Genomic DNA, 18,671 nt, shown 5'->3' with positions numbered 1-18,671 from the left:
TTTTCCATGTTTGCTGTTGTTGCTCTGCATTATGGTGGTTCTTGCTGTGCTTTGTGAGCTTGCTGTGCTTTGTGTGCTTGCTGTGCTTTGTGAGCTTGCTATGCTTTGTGTGCTTGCTGTGCTTTGTGTGCTTTGTGAGCTTGCTGTGCTTTGTGTGCCTGCTGTGATTTGTGTAATTGCTGTGCTTGCTGTGCTTTGTGTGCTTGCTGTGCTTTGTGCGCTTGCTGTGCTTTGTGAGCTTGCTGTGCTTTGTGTGCCGGCTGTGATTTGTGTAATTGCTGTGCTTTGTGTTCTTGCTATGCTTTGTGTGCTTGTTGTGCTTTGTGTGCTTGCTGTGCTTTGTGTGCTTGCTGTGCTTTGTGAGCTTGCTGTGCTTTGTGTGCCTGCTGTGATTTGTGTAATTGCTGTGCTTTGTGTGCTTGCTGTGCCTTGTGAGCTTGCTGTGCTTTGTGTGCTTGCTGTGCTTTGTGAGCTTGCTGTGCTTTGTGTGCCTGCTGTGATTTGTGTAATTGCTGTGCTTTGTGTGCCTGCTGTGCATTGTGAGCTTGCTGTGCTTTGTGTGCTTGCTGTGCTGTGTGTGCATTGCGCCGAAGGTGCTTGACCCCGTGTTGCTGCTTGCAGCTATATTTAGGGGTCAAGCACCGAAGGTGCTGTGACACCTATTGGAATTGTTAGTATTATTATTATTATTCTGCGTCTTCTTCTTCTTAGCCATAGGCGTCTATGGCAGCCCTATGAACCGTACATAGGAAAATGATGAAATTTGGCACAGTTGTAGTGGTGGTCTTAAAAAGTCACGTGGCCAAAAATGGGGTCTCTAGTACTAACTCTATAGCGCCACCAGCAGTGCAAATATTCAATGTTCAAATGGTTATAACTGCTGATCCGCTTGATCTATGAAAATTCTACTTAGTACACCTGATTGCTCTCCTCATGCTTGTTGTTTTTAATACCTTACAGTAAAACTCCACCCATTACAGTAGTGGCCATTTTTAAATGTACAGTATTCCGTTTATTCGCTACTCCTCCTTCAAATTTGGTTCAATTGTTATGAAATTTGGCACAGGTGAACTTTGGAGTGAGCCGCACAGAAATGACCAAACAGAATTTTGATATTTATCTTTGTTCAAAAGTAATAAATGCGCAAACTTAATGAGGTTGACGCAAAAATGGTTCTGAAGCTGTAGCTCGGTCATTCTTTGATCAATTGAAATGAAATTTGGTACACTTCATGTGGACCATGAACTTGGGGTTCATGCCAAATTTGGTGACAACGCCACCTATGGGTCATGATATTTGAAAATAGGCTATTTTTTCCCATAACTTCTGAACTGTTTTTCAGAAAATTATGATCTTGATGTCTATGGATTGCTTACCTCATCCCGCATCTGTCGATGTGTATTATGCCGGGTTTGACCGAACCGCTTGTCCGCCATTTTGAAATTTCACATAATTTGTTCTATTTTTTATTGGACATATCCGCGCAAAAATTAGTAAGGAGCTTCGACATGATGTCCTGAAGGTACCTGGGAAGTCAGAGCACAGCGCCACCTAGGGGTTATAAACTATAACAGTTCTTATGGAACTTCTTATAACTTCTGAATACTTAGTCTGATATAAATTTTCTTTGTGAAATTAGATTCACTGTTTTATGCCGATCGCAACGATACCTCGTTTGTCATTTTCCAACATTCTGTTCATGTGTTATTGTAAGGCATATGGTAAATGATTTTTTCGCTACTCCTTTTACAAATTTTGTTTATTTTATGTCAGGTTCTGCTCGTATAATGTTTGGAGCAATCCGCACAGATGTGACCGCACAGATTTTTGATATTCTGTTCTCTTTCTTAGAAATACCACTCCAAAGTTGACTGTGCCTGTGCCGTTGTCTATTTGTCATAGTAAATGAATGTGACTGTATATTACATTGTATAGCATCACTATACAGAATGATCTGCTTGTCTTCAATCTCACTTGAGCTTTTTGATTCTCATATACATTGTATTTCTGTTAGTTCTGCTCTGCACTGTCAGTTCTGCATCTGTGTTGATGTCAATCCTTGCAGCACCTAAGCTGTTTTTTGCTGCCCTTTGGGCTGTGTTAACTGAGTTGCGCATCTGGTTAACCAGATGCCATGAGATCCTGAGGTCATGGGTTCGAATCCCATGTACAGTGATATTTTGTCTTAACTTTTTTCTCACTTAAGTTTTGTGATTTTCATACAATACATTGTATTTCAGTTATTTGTGCTCTCTCTTGTCATTTCTGCACTTTTGGTAATTGCTGGATATCAATGTTTACAGCTCTAAATCTCTATTCTATAGCTTGGACACACCAACTCAGGTGTTTAATCGGTTACTCAGTGGCACATGCGGTAACTGCTGTGCTGTGGTAACCTGAGTTCATGGGTTCAAATCCAATGTGCCGGGGTTTTTGTCTTAACTTTTTTTTCTCACTTAAGTTTTGTGATTTTCTTACAATACATTGTATTTCAGTTATTTGTGCGCTCTGTTGTCATTTCTGCACGTTTGGTAATTGCTGGATATCAATGTTTATAGCTGTAAAGCTGTATTCTATAGCTTGGACACACCAACTCAGTAGTTTAAATGTTTACTCAGTGGCGCATGCGGTTAGTGCTGTGCTTTGGGAACATGAGGTTATGGGTTTCGAATCCCAGCTCTTACTTTCACTTATTGAGATTTCCTTTTGTGTTCCCTTTAACACGTTCTTCTCGACCTGTCTGGTTTTCCACACGTGTTATATTTTTGCCATCTTTTCTGTTGTTGCTCCGCACTGCAGTGGTTCTGCTCTGCATTTGCTTTGCTTCGGGTTCGGGCTCTGTATTGCGCGCTTTCTGCGCTTTGCGCATTTGCTGCGTCGTGTGGTTTTTGCTGTGCTTTGGGTCCTCATTGCGCTGAAGGTGCTTGACCCCGCAATTGCTGCTTGCAGCTATATTTAGGGGTCAAGCACCGAAGGTGCTGTGACACCTATTGGAATTGTTAGTATTATTATTATTATTCTGCGTCTTCTTCTTCTTAGCCATAGGCGTCTATGGCAGCCCTATGAACCGTACATAGGAAAATGATGAAATTTGGCACAGTTGTAGTGGTGGTCTTAAAAAGTCATGTGACCAAAAATGGGGTCTCTAGTACTAACTTTATAGCGCCACCAGCAGTGCAAATATTCAATGTTCATATGGTTATAACTGCTGATCCGCTTGATCTATGAAAATTCTACTTAGTACACGTGATTGCTCTGCTCATGCTTATTGTTTTTAATACCTTACAGTAAAACTCCACCCATTACAGTAGTGGCCATTTTAAAATGTACAGTATTCCGTTTATTCGCTACTCCTTCTTCAAATTTGGTTCAATTGTTTTTAAATTTGTCACAGGTGAACTTTGGAGTGAGCCGCACAGAAATGACCGAACAGAATTTTGATATTTATCTTTATTCAAAAGTAATAAATGCGCAAACTTAACGAGGTTGACGCAAAAATGGTTCTGAAGCTGTAGCTTGGTCATTCTTTGATCAATTGAAATGAAATTCGGTACACTTCATGTGGACCATGAAGTTGGGGTCCATCCCAAATTTGGTGACAGCGCCACCTATGGGTCATGAGATATGAAAATAGGCTATTTTTGCCCATAACTTCTGAACTGTTTGTCAGAAAATTATGATCTTGATGTCTATGGATTGCTTACATCATGCCGCATCTGTCGATGTGTATTATGCCGGGTTTGAACGAACCGCCTGTCCGCCATTTTGAAATTTTAGATAATTTGTTATATTTGTTTAACTATTGGACATATCCGCGCAAAAAATAGTAGGGAGCTTCGACATGATGTCCTGAAGGTACCTGGGAACTCAGAGTACAGCGCCACCTAGGGGTTATAAACTATAACAGTTCTTATGGAACTGCTTATAACTTCTGAATACTTTGTCTGATATGAATTTCTTTGTGAAATTGTATTCACTGGTTTATGCCGATTGCAACGATACCTCGTTTGTCATTTTCCAACATTCTGTTCATGTGTTATTGTAAAGCATATGGTAGATGATTTTTTCGCTACTCTTTTTACAAATTTTGTTTATTTTATGCCAAGTACTGCTCGTATAATGTTTGGAGCAATCCGCACAGAAATGACCGAACAGATTTTTGATATTCTGTTCTCTTTCTTAGAAATACCACTCCAAAGTTGACCGTGCCTGTGACATTGTCTATTTGTCATAGTAAATTAATGTGACTATATATTATATTGTATAGCATTACTATACAGAATGATCCTCTTGTCTTCAATCTCACTTGAGCTTTTTGATTCTCATATACATTGTATTTCTGTTAGTTCTGCTCTGCACTGTCAGTTCTGCATCTGTGTTGATTGGCATATGTCAGTCCTTGCAGCACCTAAGCTGTTTTTTGCTGCCCTTTGAGCTGTGTTAACTGAGTTGCGCATCTGGTTAACCACATGCCATGATATTCTGAGGTCATGGGTTCGAATCCCATGTGCAGTGATATTTTGTCTTAACTTTTTTCTCACTTAAGTTTTGTGATTTTCATACAATACATTGTATTTCAGTTATTTGTGCTCTTTGTTGTCATTTCTGCACGTTTGGTAATTGCTGGATATCAATGTTTACAGCTCTAAATCTCTATTCTATAGCTTGGACACACCAACTCAGTTCTTTAATTGTTTCCTCAGTGGCGCATGTGGTAACTGCTGTGCTATGGGAACCTGAGTTCATGGGTTCGAATCCCATGTGCGGTGTTTTTTGTCTTCACTTTTTTTCTCACTTAAGTTTTGTTATTTTCATACTATACATTGTATTTCAGTTATTTGTGCTCTCTGTTGTCATTTCTGCACTTTTGGTAATTGCTGGATATCAATGTTTACAGCTCTAAATCTCTATTCTATAGCTTGGACACACCAACTCAGTGGTTTAATCATTTACTCAGTGGCGCATGCTGTAAGTGCTGTGTTTTGGGAGCCTGAAGTCATGGGTTCGAATCCCAGCTCTTACTTTCACTTATTGAGATTTCCTTTTGCGTTTCCTTTAACACGTTCTTCTCGACCTGTCTGGTTTTCCACACGTGTTATATTTTTGCCATCTTTACTGTTGTCGCTCCGCACTGCAGAGGTCCTGCTCTGCATTTGCTTTGCTTCGGGTTCGGGCTCTGTATTGCGCACTTTCTGCGCTTTGCACATTTGCTGCGTCGTGTGGTTTTTGCTGTGCTTTGGGTGCTCATTGCGCTGAAGGTGCTTGGCCCCGCAATTGCTGCTTGCAGCTATATTTATTATTCTTCTTAATCTTCTTAATCTTAATCTTCCCCAATGGGAGTCTATGGCAGCCCTATGAACCGTATATAGGAAAATGATGAAATTTGGCACAGTTGTAGTGGTGGTCATAAATAGTCATTTGTCCAAAAATGGGGTCTCTAGCAGTAACTCTATAGCGCCACCATCATCTCAAAAATTCAATGTTCAAATGGTTATAACTCGTGATCCATTTGCTCTATGAAAATTCTACTTAGTACACATGATTGCTCTCCTCATGCTTATTGTTTTTAATACCTTACAGTAAGACTCCACCCATTACAGTATTGGCCATTTTGAAATGTACAGTATTTCGTTTTTTCGCTACTCCTCCTTCAAATTTGGTTCAATTCTTATGAGATTTGGCACATGTGATCTTTGGAGTGAGCCGCATAGAAATGACTGAACAGAATTTTGATATTTTTCTTTATTCAAAAGTAATTAATGCGTGAACTTAACGAGATTGACGCAAAATTGGTTCTGAGGCTGTATCTCGGTCATTCTTTGATCAATCGAGATGAAATTTGGTACGCTTCATGTCGACCATGAAATGGGGGTCCATGCCAAATTTGGTGACAGCGCCACCTATGGGTCATGAGATAGGAAAAAAGGCTATTTTTGCGCATAACTTCTGAATCGTTTGTCAGAAAATTATGATCTTGGTGTCTACGGATTCCTTGGCTCATGCCGCATCTGCCGATATGTATTATGCCGGGATTGACTGAACCGCCTGTCCGCCATTTTGAAATCTGTGATAAATTGCTATAACTTTTGAAGTATCGGATATATCGGCGCAAAAATCGGTAGGGAGCTTCGGCATGACGTCCTGAGGAAATCAGAGAACAGCGCCACCTAGGGGTATAAACTATAACAGTTCTTATAGAACTGCTTATAACTTCTGAATTCTTTTTATGGCATGTAAGCTCTTTTCTGCTGCCCCTTGAGCTGTGTCTACTGAGTGGCGCACCTGCTAAGTCGTATGCATAGAGATCCTAAGTTCATGGGTTCGAATCCTGCCTGAGGCAGGTGTTAATTTCTTCTATTAAAGTTTTGTTCTTTCCTACCTATTCTTCTTGACCTGTCTGTAGTTCACATATGTTCTATTTTTGCCATGTTTTCTGTTGCTGCTTTGCACTCCGGTGGTTCTGCTCTGTCATTGCTATGCTTTGGGTTCTTTGCGGCGCTTTGTGTTCTTGATGCACCTTGGGTGCTCAATGCGCCCTGGGTCATTGATACGTTGTATGTTTCTTGCTGGGCTTTGGGTGCTCATTGCGCTGATTGTGCTTGGCCCCGTATCGCTGCCTGCAGCTATATTTATTAGGGGCCAAGCACCTATGGTGCTGTGGCACCTATTGTTTCTGTTAGTATTATTATTATTAGGGGCCAAGCACCTATGGTGCTGTGGCACCTATTGTTTCTGTTAGAATTTTTCTTCTTAATCTTAATCTTCCCCAATGGGAGTCTATGGCAGCCCTATGAACCGTATGTAGGAAAATGATGAAATTTGGCACAGTTGTAGTGGTGGTCATAAATAGTCATTTGGCCAAAAATGGGGTCTCTAGCAGTAACTCTATAGCGCCACCATCATCTCAAAAATTCAATGTTCAAATGGTTATAACTCGTGATCCATTAGATCTATGAGAATTCTACTTAGTACACGTGATTGCTCTCCTCCCGCTTATTGAATTTGATACTTTACAGTAAGACTCCACCCATTACAGTAGCGGCCATTTTGAAATGTACAGTATTTCGTTTTTTCGCTACTCCTCCTTCAAATTTGGTTCAATTCTTATGAGATTTGGCACATGTGATCTTTGGAGTGAGCCGCATAGAAATGACTGAACAGAATTTTGATATTTTTCTTTATTCAAAAGTAAGTAATGCGTGAACTTAACGAGATTGACGCAAAATTGGTTCTGAAGCTGTATCTCGGTCATTCTTTGATCAATCGAGATGAAATTTGGTACGCTTCATGTCGACCATGAACTTGGGGTCCATGCCAAATTTGGTGACAGCGCCACCTATGGGTCATGAGATAGGAAAAAAGGCTATTTTTGCGCATAACTTCTGAATCGTTTGTCAGAAAATTATGATCTTGGTGTCTAGGGATTCCTTGGCTCATGCCGCATCTGCCGATATGTATTATGCCGGGATTGACCGAACCGCCTGTCTGCCATTTTGAAATCTCTGATAAATTGCTATAACTTTTGAAGTATCGGATATATCGGCGCAAAAAAAGGTAGGGAGCTTCGACATGTTGTCCTTAGGGTACCTGGGAAGTCAGAGTATGGCGCCACCTAGGGGTTATAAACCGTAACAGTTCTTATAGAACTGCTTATAACTTCTGAATACTTTGTCTGAAATTCATTTTCTTTGTGAAATTGTATTCACTGGTTTATGCCGATCGCAACGATACCACATTTGTCATTTCCCATCATTCTGTTCATATGTTATTGTAAGGAATATGGTAAACGATTTTTTCGCTACTCCTTTTACAAATTTTGTTTATTTTATGCCAGGCTCTGCTCGTATAATGTTTGGAGCAATCCGCACAGAAATGACTGAACAGATTTTTTTGGCACCTAGGAATTTTTTTGAGAAAAATCTCTTTAAAGTTGACTGTGACTGTGACGTTGTCTATTTGTCATAGTTAATTACTGTATGCTACATTTTATAGCATCACTGTACATAATGTTCTTCTTGTTTTCAATCTCACTTGAGCTTTTTGATTCTCATATACATTGTATTTCTGTTATTTCTGCTCTGCTGTGTCATTTTTGCATCTTTGGTGATTAGCATATGTCAATCCTTGCATCTCTAAAACCACTTTTCTGCTGCCCCTTGAACTGTGTCAACTGAGTGGCACAACTGGTAAGTCACACGCAACGAGATTCTGAATTCTTGGGATCGAATCCTGCCTAAGGCAAGTGTTAATTTCTTCTAGGGATCGAATCCCGCCTAAGGCAAGTGTTAATTTCTTCTATTAACGTTTTTTCTTTCTCACCTATTCTTCTCAACCTGTCTGGTTTTCCACACGTGCGAATCGTTTGTCAGAAAATTATGATCTTGGTGTCTACGGATTCCTTGGCTCATGCCGCATCTGTCGATATGTATTATGCCAGGATTGACCGAACCGCCTGTCCGCCATTTTGAAATCTGTGATAAATTGCTATAACTTTTGAAGTATCGGATATATCGGCGCAAAAATCGGTAGGGAGCTTCGGCATGACGTCCTGAGGAAATCAGAGAACAGCGCCACCTAGGGGTATAAACTATAACAGTTCTTATAGAACTGCTTATAACTTCTGAATTCTTTGTATGGCATGTAAGCTCTTTTCTGCTGTTCCTTGAGATGTGTCTACTGAGTGGTGCATCTGTTAAGTCGCATGCAAAGAGATCATGAGTTCATGGGTTTGAATCCAACCTGAGCCAGGTGTTAATTTCTTCTATTAAAGTTTTGTTCTTTCCCACCTATTTGTCTCGACCTGTCTGTAGTTCACATATGTTCTATTTTTGCCATGTTTTCTGTTGCTGCTCTGCACTGCGGTGGTTCTGCTCTGTCATTGCTACTGTTTGGGTTCTTTGCTGAGCCTTGTGTTCTTGATGCATCTTGGGTGCTCAATGCGCCCTGGGTGATTGATACGTTGTATGTTTCTTGCTGTGCTTTTGGTGCTCATTGCGCTGATGGTGCTTGGCCCCGTATCGCTGCTTGCAGCTATATTTCTTCTTAATCTTAATCTTAATCTTAATCTTAATCTTAATCTTAATCTTCCCCAATGGGAGTCTATGGCAGCCCTATGAACCGTATATAGGAAAATGATGAAATTTGGCACAGTTGTAGTGGTGGTCATAAATAGTCATTTGGCCAAAAATGGGGTCTCTAGCAGTAACTCTATAGCGCCACCATCATCTCAAAATTTCAATGTTCAAATGGTTATAACTCGTGATTCATTGGATCTATGAAAATTCTACTTAGTACACATGATTGCTCTCATCCCGCTTATTGAATTTGATACTTTACAGTAAGACTCCTCCCATTACAGTATCGGCCATTTTGAAATGTACAGTATTTCGTTTTTTCGCTACTCCTCCTTCAAATTTGGTTCAATTCTTATGAGATTTGGCACATGTGATCTTTGGAGTGAGCCGCATAGAAATGACTGAACAGAATTTTGATATTTTTCTTTATTCAAAAGTAATTAATGCGTGAACTTAACGAGATTGACGCAAAATTGGTTCTGAAGCTGTATCTCGGTCATTCTTTGATCAATCGAGATGAAATTTGGTACGCTTCATGTCGACCATGAAATGGGGGTCCATGTTAAATTTGGTGACAGCGCCACCTATGGGTCATGAGATAGGAAAAAAGGCTATTTTTGTGCATAACTTCTGAATCGTTTGTCAGAAAATTATGATCTTGGTGTCTACGGATTCCTTGGCTCATGCCGCATCTGTCGATATGTATTATGCCGGGATTGACCGAACCGCCTGTCCGCCATTTTGAAATTTCTGATAAATTGCTATAACTTTTGAAGTATCGGATATATCGGCGCAAAAATCGGTAGGGAGCTTCGGCATTACGTCCTGAGGAAATCAGAGAACAGCGCCACCTAGGGGTTATAAACTATAACAGTTCTTATAGAACTGCTTATAACTTCTGAATTCTTTGTATGGCATGTAAGCTCTTTTCTGCTGCCCCTTGAGCTGTGTCTACTGAGTGGCGTATCTGTTAGGTCATATGCATTGAGATCCTGAGTTCATGGGTTCGAATCCTGCCTGAGGCAGGTGTTAATTTGTTCTATTAAAGTTTTGTTCTTTCCCACCTATTTGTCTCGACCTGTCTGTAGTTCACATATGTTCTATTTTTGCCATGTTTTCTGTTGCTGCTCTGCACTGCGGTGGTTCTGCTCTGTCATTGCTACGCTATGGGTTCTTTGCGGCGCCTTGTGTTCTTGATGCACCTTGGGTGCTCAATGCGCCCTGAGTGATTGATAAGTTGTATCTTTCTTGCTGTGCTTCGGGAGCTCATTGCGCTGATTGTGCTTGGCCCCGTATCGCTGCTTGCAGCTATATTTATTATTATTATTTTTCACCAATGGGAGTCTATGGCAGCCCTATGAACCGTACATAGGAAAATGATGAAATTTGGCACAGTTGTAGAGATGGTCATAAATAGTCATGTGACCAAAAATGGGGTCTTTAGCAGTAACTCTATAGCGCCACCAGTAGTCCAAAAATTCAATGTTCAAACTGTTATAATTGGTGAACTATTTGATCTATGAAAATTCTACTTAGTACACGTGATTGCTCTCATCCCGCTTATTGAATTTGATACTTTACAGTAAGACTCCACCCATTACAGTAGCGGCCATTTTGAAATGTACAGTATTTCGTTTTTTCGCTACTCCTCCTTCAAATGTGGTTCAATTCTTATGAGATTTGGCACAGATGATCTTTCGAGTGAGCCGCATAGAAATGACCGAACAGAATTTTGATTTTTATCTTTGTTCAAAAGTAATAAATGCGCAAACTTAACGAGGTTGACGCAAAAATGGTTCTGAAGCTGTAGCTCAGTCATTCTTTGATCAATTGCAATGAAATTTGGTACACTTCATGTGGACCATGAACTTGGGGTCCATGCCAAATTTGGTGACAGCGCCACCTATGGGTCATGAGATAATAAAATAGGCTATTTTTGCCCATAACTTCTGAACTGTTTGTCAGAAAATTATGATCTTGATGTCTATGGATTGCTCACTTCATGCCGCATCTGTCGATGTGAATTATGCCGTGTTTGACCAAACCGCCTGTCCACCATTTTGAAATTTCAAATAAATTGTTATATTTTTTGAACTATTGGACATATCCGCGCAAAAAATGGTAAGGACCTTCGACATGATATCCTGAAGGTACCTGGGAAGTCAGAGTACAGCGCCACCTAGGGGTTATAAACTATAACAGTTCTTATTGAACTGCTTATAACTTCTGAATACATTGTCTGATATACATTTTCTTTGTGAAATTGTATTCACTGTTTTATGCTGATCGCAACGATACCTTGTTTGTCATTTTCCAACATTATGTTCAGGTGTTATTGTAAGGCATATGGTAAATGATTTTTTCGCTACTCCTTTTACAAATTTTGTGTATTTTATGTCAGGTTCTGCTCGTATAATGTTTGGAGCAATCCGCACAGATGTGACCGAACAGATTTTTGATATTCTGTTCTCTTTCTTAGAAATACCACTCTAAAGTTTACCGTGCCTGTGACGTTGTCTATTTGTCATAGTAATAAATTAATGTGACTGTATATTACATTGTATAGCATCACTATACATAATGGTCTGCTTGTCTTCAATTTCACTTGAACTCATGTACATTGTATTTCTGTTATTTCTACTTCTGCTGTGTCAATTCTGCATCTTTGGTGATTGACATGTTAATCCTTTCAGCTCTCTAATCTCTTGTCTGCTGCCTCATGAACTGTGTCAAATGAGTGGCGCATCTAGTTAAACCACATGCATTGAGATTCTGAGTTCCTGGGTTCGAATCCCACCTGAGTCATGACGTTTTGTTCTTCCTCATCAATTCTTCTCAACCTGTCTGTAGTTCACATGTGTTCTATTTTTCCAGGTGTGCTGTTGTTGCTCTGCATTGTGGTGCTTCTGCTGTGTCTTTCCTGCATCTTTGGTGATTGACATATGTCAATCCTTTCAGCTCTCTAATCTCTTGTCTGCTGCCTCATAAACTGTGTCAACTGAGTGGCGCATCTAGTTAAACCACATGCATTGAGATTCTGAGTTCCTGGGTTCGAATCCCACCTGAGTCATGACGTTTTGTTCTTCCTCATCAATTCTTCTCAACCTGTCTGTAGTTCACATGTGTTCTATTTTTCCATGTTTGCTGTTGTTGCTCTGCATTATGGTGGTTCTTGCTGTGCTTTGTGAGCTTGCTGTGCTTTGTGTGCTTGCTGTGCTTTGTGAGCTTGCTATGCTTTGTGTGCTTGCTGTGCTTTGTGTGCTTTGTGAGCTTGCTGTGCTTTGTGTGCCTGCTGTGATTTGTGTAATTGCTGTGCTTTGTGTGCTTGCTGTGCTTTGTGTGCTTGCTGTGCTTTGTGTGCTTGCTGTGCTTTGTGAGCTTGCTGTGCTTTGTGTGCCGGCTGTGATTTGTGTAATTGCTGTGCTTTGTGTTCTTGCTATGCTTTGTGTGCTTGTTGTGCTTTGTGTGCTTGCTGTGCTTTGTGTGCTTGCTGTGCTTTGTGAGCTTGCTGTGCTTTGTGTGCCTGCTGTGATTTGTGTAATTGATGTGCTTTGTGTGCTTGCTGTGCATTGTGAGCTTGCTGTGCTTTGTGTGCCTGCTGTGATTTGTGTAATTGCTGTGCTTTGTGTGCTTGCTGTGCATTGTGAGCTTGCTGTGCTTTGTGTGCTTGCTGTGATTTGTGTAATTGCTGTGCTTTGTGTGCTTGCTGTGCATTGTGTGCTTGCTGTGCTTTGTGTGCTTGCTGTGCTGTGTGTGCATTGCGCCGAAGGTGCTTGACCCCGCAATTGCTGCTTGCAGCTATATTTATTATTATTATTATTATTATTATTATTATATTTCTTCTTCCCCAATGGGAGTCTATGGCAGCCCTATGAACCGTACATAGGAAAATGAAACAAATTTGGCACACTTGTAGTGGTGGTCCTAAATAGTCATGTGACCAACTATGGGGTCTCTAGCATTAACTCTATAGCGCCACCAACACTTCAAAAATTAAATATTCAAATGGTTATAACTGTAGACTCATTTGATCAACAAAAACTCTACCTACTACATCTGATTCCTCTCCTCACGCTCTTTACAATGACCACCTTACATTAAGACTCCACCCATTACAGTAGCGGCCATTTTGAAAAGTACAGTATTTTGCTTTTTCGCTACTACTTTTGCAGCGTTCATTGCATTGTTACGCAATTTGGCACAGAGAATCTTTGGACCGAGCCGCAGAGAAATGACCGAACAGAATTTTGATTTTTATCTTTGTTCAAAAGTAATAATTGCATACATTTATCGATGTCGACCCAAAATTCGTTCTGAGTCATTATCTCGGTCATTCTTTGATCAATTGAAATGAAACTTGGTACCCTTCATAAGGACCATGAACTGGGGTACCATGCCAAATTTGAGGACAGCGCCACCTATGGGTCATGAGATATGAAAAATGGCTATTTTTGCCCATAACTCTTGAAATGTTTGATAGAAAATTATGATCTTAGTGTCTATGGATTCCTTGGCTCATGACCAATCTGTCGATATATATTATGCCGGAAATGACCAAACCGCCTGTCCACTATTTTGAATTTGGTTTTAAATTGGGATAACTATTATTCTATATAATGTATCGGCACAAAAATCGGTAGGAAGCATCGGTATGATGTCCTGAAGGTACCTGGAAAATCTGAAGACAGCGCCACCTAGGGTTCATAAACTATATAAAACAGCCCATAACTTCTGAAAACTTTGTCTGATATTCATTTTCTTTGTGACACTGGTTTATGTCGATTGCAACGATATCTCATTTGTCAGTTTTCAACATTCTGTTCATATCTTATTTCATAGCATATGTGCAGTAGTTTTTTCGCTACTACTTTTGCAAATTAAGTCTTTTTTATGCCAGGCTCTGCTCACATAAACTTTGGAGCAATCCACACAGAAATGACCAAACACATTTTTGATATTCTCTGGCATTCCCAAGAAATACCTGTCCAAAGTTGACTGTCCCTGTGACATTGTCTCTTCGTCATATTAAATTATTATGACTGTATTGTAACATGTTGTGCATTCCTATACAAACATGTTTTTCTTGAATTAAACTTTAACTCTTCTCACTTAAACTATCTGATTCTCATATAAATTGTAATTTTGTTATTTCTGCTCTACAATGTCATGTCTGCACCTTCCTTCCTCCATTTGAATGCTTGCAGCTCTGAAAACCTTGGCTAGCTACACTGCCTGTGTAGCTCAGTCTATTAAATCGCATGCATCAAAACTCAGAGGTTAAGGGTTCGAATCCCATCTGATGCATGTGTTATGTTTTTCTATTAATATTTGTTTTGAGTTTATTCTCATCTATTATTCTCAACCAGTCTGTTTTCCATGTTCTGCACGGCTTGCAATTTGGTGGCCAAGCATCATCACCAGTTCAAAAATGCAGTAGCGGCCATTTTGAAAAGTACAGTATTCAGTTTTTTTGCTACTACTTTTGCAGTGTTTGTTGAATTGTTACACAATTTGGCTCAGATTATCTTTGGACCGAGCCACATAGAAATGACCAAACAGAATTTTGATATTTATCTTTGTTCAAAAGTAATAATTGCGATGTCAACCCAAAATTCGTTCTGAGTCATTATCTCGGTCATTCTTTGATCAATTGAAATGAAACTTGGTACCCTTCATAAGGACCATGAACTGGGGTACCATGCCAAATTTGAGGACAGCGCCACCTATGGGTCATGAGATATGAAAAATGGCCATTTTTGCCCATAACTATTGAAATGTTTGATAGAAAATTATGATCTTAGTGTCTATGGATTCCTTGGCTCATAACCAATCTGTCGATATATATTATGCCGGAAATGACCAAACCGCCTGTCCACTATTTTGAATTTTGTTTTAAATTGGGATAACTATTATTCTATATAATGTATCGGCACAAAAATCGGTAGGAAGCATCCGGTATGATGTCCTGAAGGTACTTGGGAAATCTGAAGACAGCGCCACCTAGGGTTCATAAACTATATAAAACAGCCCATAACTTCTGAAAACTTTGTCTGATATTCATTTTCTTTGTGAATTTTTATTCACTGGTTTATGTCGATTGCAACGATATCTCATTTGTCAGTTTTCAACATTCTGTTCATATCTTATTTCATAGCATATGTGAAGTAGTTTTTTCGCTACTACTTTTGCAAATTAAGTCTATTTTATGTCAGGCTCTGCTCACATAAACTTTGGAGCAATCCGCACAGAAATGACCAAACACATTTTTTATATTCTCTGCCATTCCCGAGAAATACCTGTCCAAAGTTGACTGTCCCTGTGACATTGTCTCTTCGTCATATTAAATTATTATGACTGCATTATAACATGTTGTGCATTCCTATACAACATGTTTTTCTTGACTTAAACTTTAACTCTTCTCACTTAAACTATCTGATTCTCATATAAATTGTAATTTTGTTATTTCTGCTCTGCAATGTCATGTCTGCACCTTCCTTCCTCCATTTGATTGCTTGCAGCTCTGAAAACCTTGGCTAGCTACACTGCCTGTGTAGCTCAGTCTATTAAATCGCATGCATCAAAACTCAGAGGTTAAGGGTTCGAATCCTGTCTGATGCATGTGTTATGTTTTTCTATTTATATTTGTTTTGAGTTTATTCTCACCTTTTATTCTCAACCAGTCTGTTTTCCATGTTCTGCACGGCTTGCAATTTGGTGGCCAAGCATCATCACCGGTTCAAAAATGCAGTAGCGGCCATTTTGAAAAGTACAGTATTCAGTTTTTTTGCTACTACTTTTGCAGTGTTTGTTGAATTGTTACACAATTTGGCTCAGATTATCTTTGGACCGAGCCACATAGAAATGACCAAACAGAATTTTGATATTTATCTTTGTTCAAAAGTAATACATTTGTCAATAGGAATAACTTTTAAACCATTTAATCAACTAAACTTCTATGGAGAATATTTGATGGGGTAATCTATGCCTTACCAGTAGCTCAACCAAATGCGTGATGGGCATGAAATCCAGAGGTTGCGGGTTCAAATCCAGCGTAGGGCAGCAATTAGTATGGTTCATACAAATGATATATCATGTAAATATATAGTTAAATGTTTGAACAGGTTTGACTACCTACAGGGGATTTAAAAAAATATTCTGTTCTTGAGAAAAATCTCCCCAAACTTGAACATACACATTGTCACTACAGCAATCTAGCTTAAGCAGCTGTCTGTATGTATGTCTCCCCTGTAGCTCAACCAGATGAGTGACAGGCATGAAACCTGGAGATCATGGGTTCAAGTCCTGGCTAGGGCAGAAATTAAAGTCTCTTACTTTAGAGTCAAAAGCTTCAATTCATTATTTGTATTTTACTTTATTATTTTTACAGGTATTATTTCGTTTGTGCTCTTTTGGTTTAAGTCTCATGTGTAACATGTATGATGCTTTGGTGGTTCAATTGTTTTCTAGGTCAGCATTGGACTAATCGGTCCTTCTTTCAGCATGCAAATAAATATTATACTTCAAAATTTTTATTTTTTCATTATGTTCATTCTCATCTCTGAGTCCAGTGTGCTGATAGTTCCCATACATATCTGCTACATTGCATTCTTCAATTGCATGTCCTTTCAGCTTCGTTGCGTGTTGCAGGACCATTGTTGCTTGGCCCCGTATCGCTGTCTACAGCTATATTTTTAATGGACTTTAATAGAGCCCAACATTTAATACTTAACTCAACACTTAACAGTTTTTTTCAACGGAGTTTCAAAGGACTATAAACGATCCCAAACGAGGCATAAGGGTCTTATCTAGCAAAACGATTGTCATTTTTGGCAAGAAAAATAAAAAATATCCACTTTTAAAGCACAACTTCTCGTCCACCTCATCTTTCCGTAGATTTAAATTATCTTTATTTCAATATCTAAACAATGTGTGTGCATTTTATTGATGTTGGACTGAATAGTGACGCGTATAATTGTTTTATGTAACTAGTTAACTGACGTAACTGACTGGATTTAATCTTTTTTTGTGACAACCTTTCTTACACTGAATCGTAATATTATGGGTCCCAATTGTGTATTGAGTCAATTGTGTATTGTGGTAAAGGCGATGTGCTTTTTGTGACAGTTAAAACGTTTCAGGGCTATGTTGTGTCTTAGGTTTAGGGTATTGGTGTAGACCAGTGGTTTTCGGGGGCCACGAGATGGTGCCAGGGGGGCCCCAGTTTTGACATTTTATGAAATACATTAATTTATAATGAATTCTGTGTAATTAAACCTAAAAAAAAGGGCTACTAACCAAAAGCAGAACTTTTTTGTATAATTTAATGTTTTTTTTAATTAAAATGTTGAGTTTTACAACAGTTTTTTGTCACAAATTTTCTTTGGGGGGCCGCGAAGGAATGCACCGTACACAAGGGGGGCCGCACGTTGAAAAGGTTTGCGAACCACTGGTGTAGACTGCCAAGTAGCTCAACTGTTTTGAGCAAGTTTTTTTGTATGTCTATGTGTATTTGGACCCTCTTGAAAATGAGATGCTGCATCTCCAGGGGCTATCCATAAATAAATAAAAAATAATAAATAAATAAATAAATAAATAATTACTTGAATGATGCATGTATGTATTCTTTTGAATTACACCGTGTTGGCCCCCACAAAAGGCAGCCGGTGACTTCTTTTTCGAGGGTGCACAATGCAAAGTCATGTGTGTGGTTCGTAATTTCAAAATATGTGTTCTGCACGTCGAGTGATCCTATGTGCATCACATGTCTTGTCAATATAAGTGCCTACTGCAGACACGTCTAAAGGGTTTATGATAAAAGAGACGCTCGCGTTTGCCAGATACTGCCATAATCTCATGCGTAATCAGAGTTTAGTGTTAAGGGAGTGTCACTTGCAAGTATTTTGTGAACGTGAGCGTCTCTTTTATCATAAACGATTTCGACGCGTGTGCAGCAGGAACTTATTTTGACATGACACGTGATGCATATAGGTTCACTTGACGCACCGAACACATATTTTGAAAACACAAGCAACACACATGACACTCCCAACACTTATTTTGAATTTGCGCCTTTAGGAGGAGAAGTCACCGGCCGCCACTGCATTTGAATGTAAAATTATTAATGATACATGTGGGCTGCATGAGGTTAAGTAAATTATAAAATAATTTAAATTTTCTGATGAATTATTTGGTAACACTTTACAATAAGGTTCATTAGTTAACATCAGTTAACTACATCAGTTAACATAAACTAATAATGAACTGCACTTATTTATTAATCAACATTTATTAATCTTTGTTTATGTTAATTTCACTTTTTACTAAAATCTTGTTAACTTTAGTTAATGCACTGTGAACTAATATGAACAAACAATTAAAAGCTTTATTTCTATTAACTAACATTAACAAGATGAATAAATACTGTAACAAATGTATTGTTCATGGTTTGTTTATGTTAGTTAATATATTAACTAATGTTAACTAATAAACCTTACTGTAAAGTGTTACAAATTATTCCTTAAAAAATGCTACTGTCTGTCGCAAGACTATAATTCAAAAACTTACAAACACTACGGCTGTTGCAAATTAAACTTGGAA

The sequence above is a fragment of the Misgurnus anguillicaudatus genome, chromosome 8, assembly GCF_027580225.2.
Source record: "Misgurnus anguillicaudatus chromosome 8, ASM2758022v2, whole genome shotgun sequence".
NCBI classification, from domain to species: domain Eukaryota; kingdom Metazoa; phylum Chordata; class Actinopteri; order Cypriniformes; family Cobitidae; genus Misgurnus; species Misgurnus anguillicaudatus.
Note: the sequence above shows the minus strand (reverse complement) of the source record.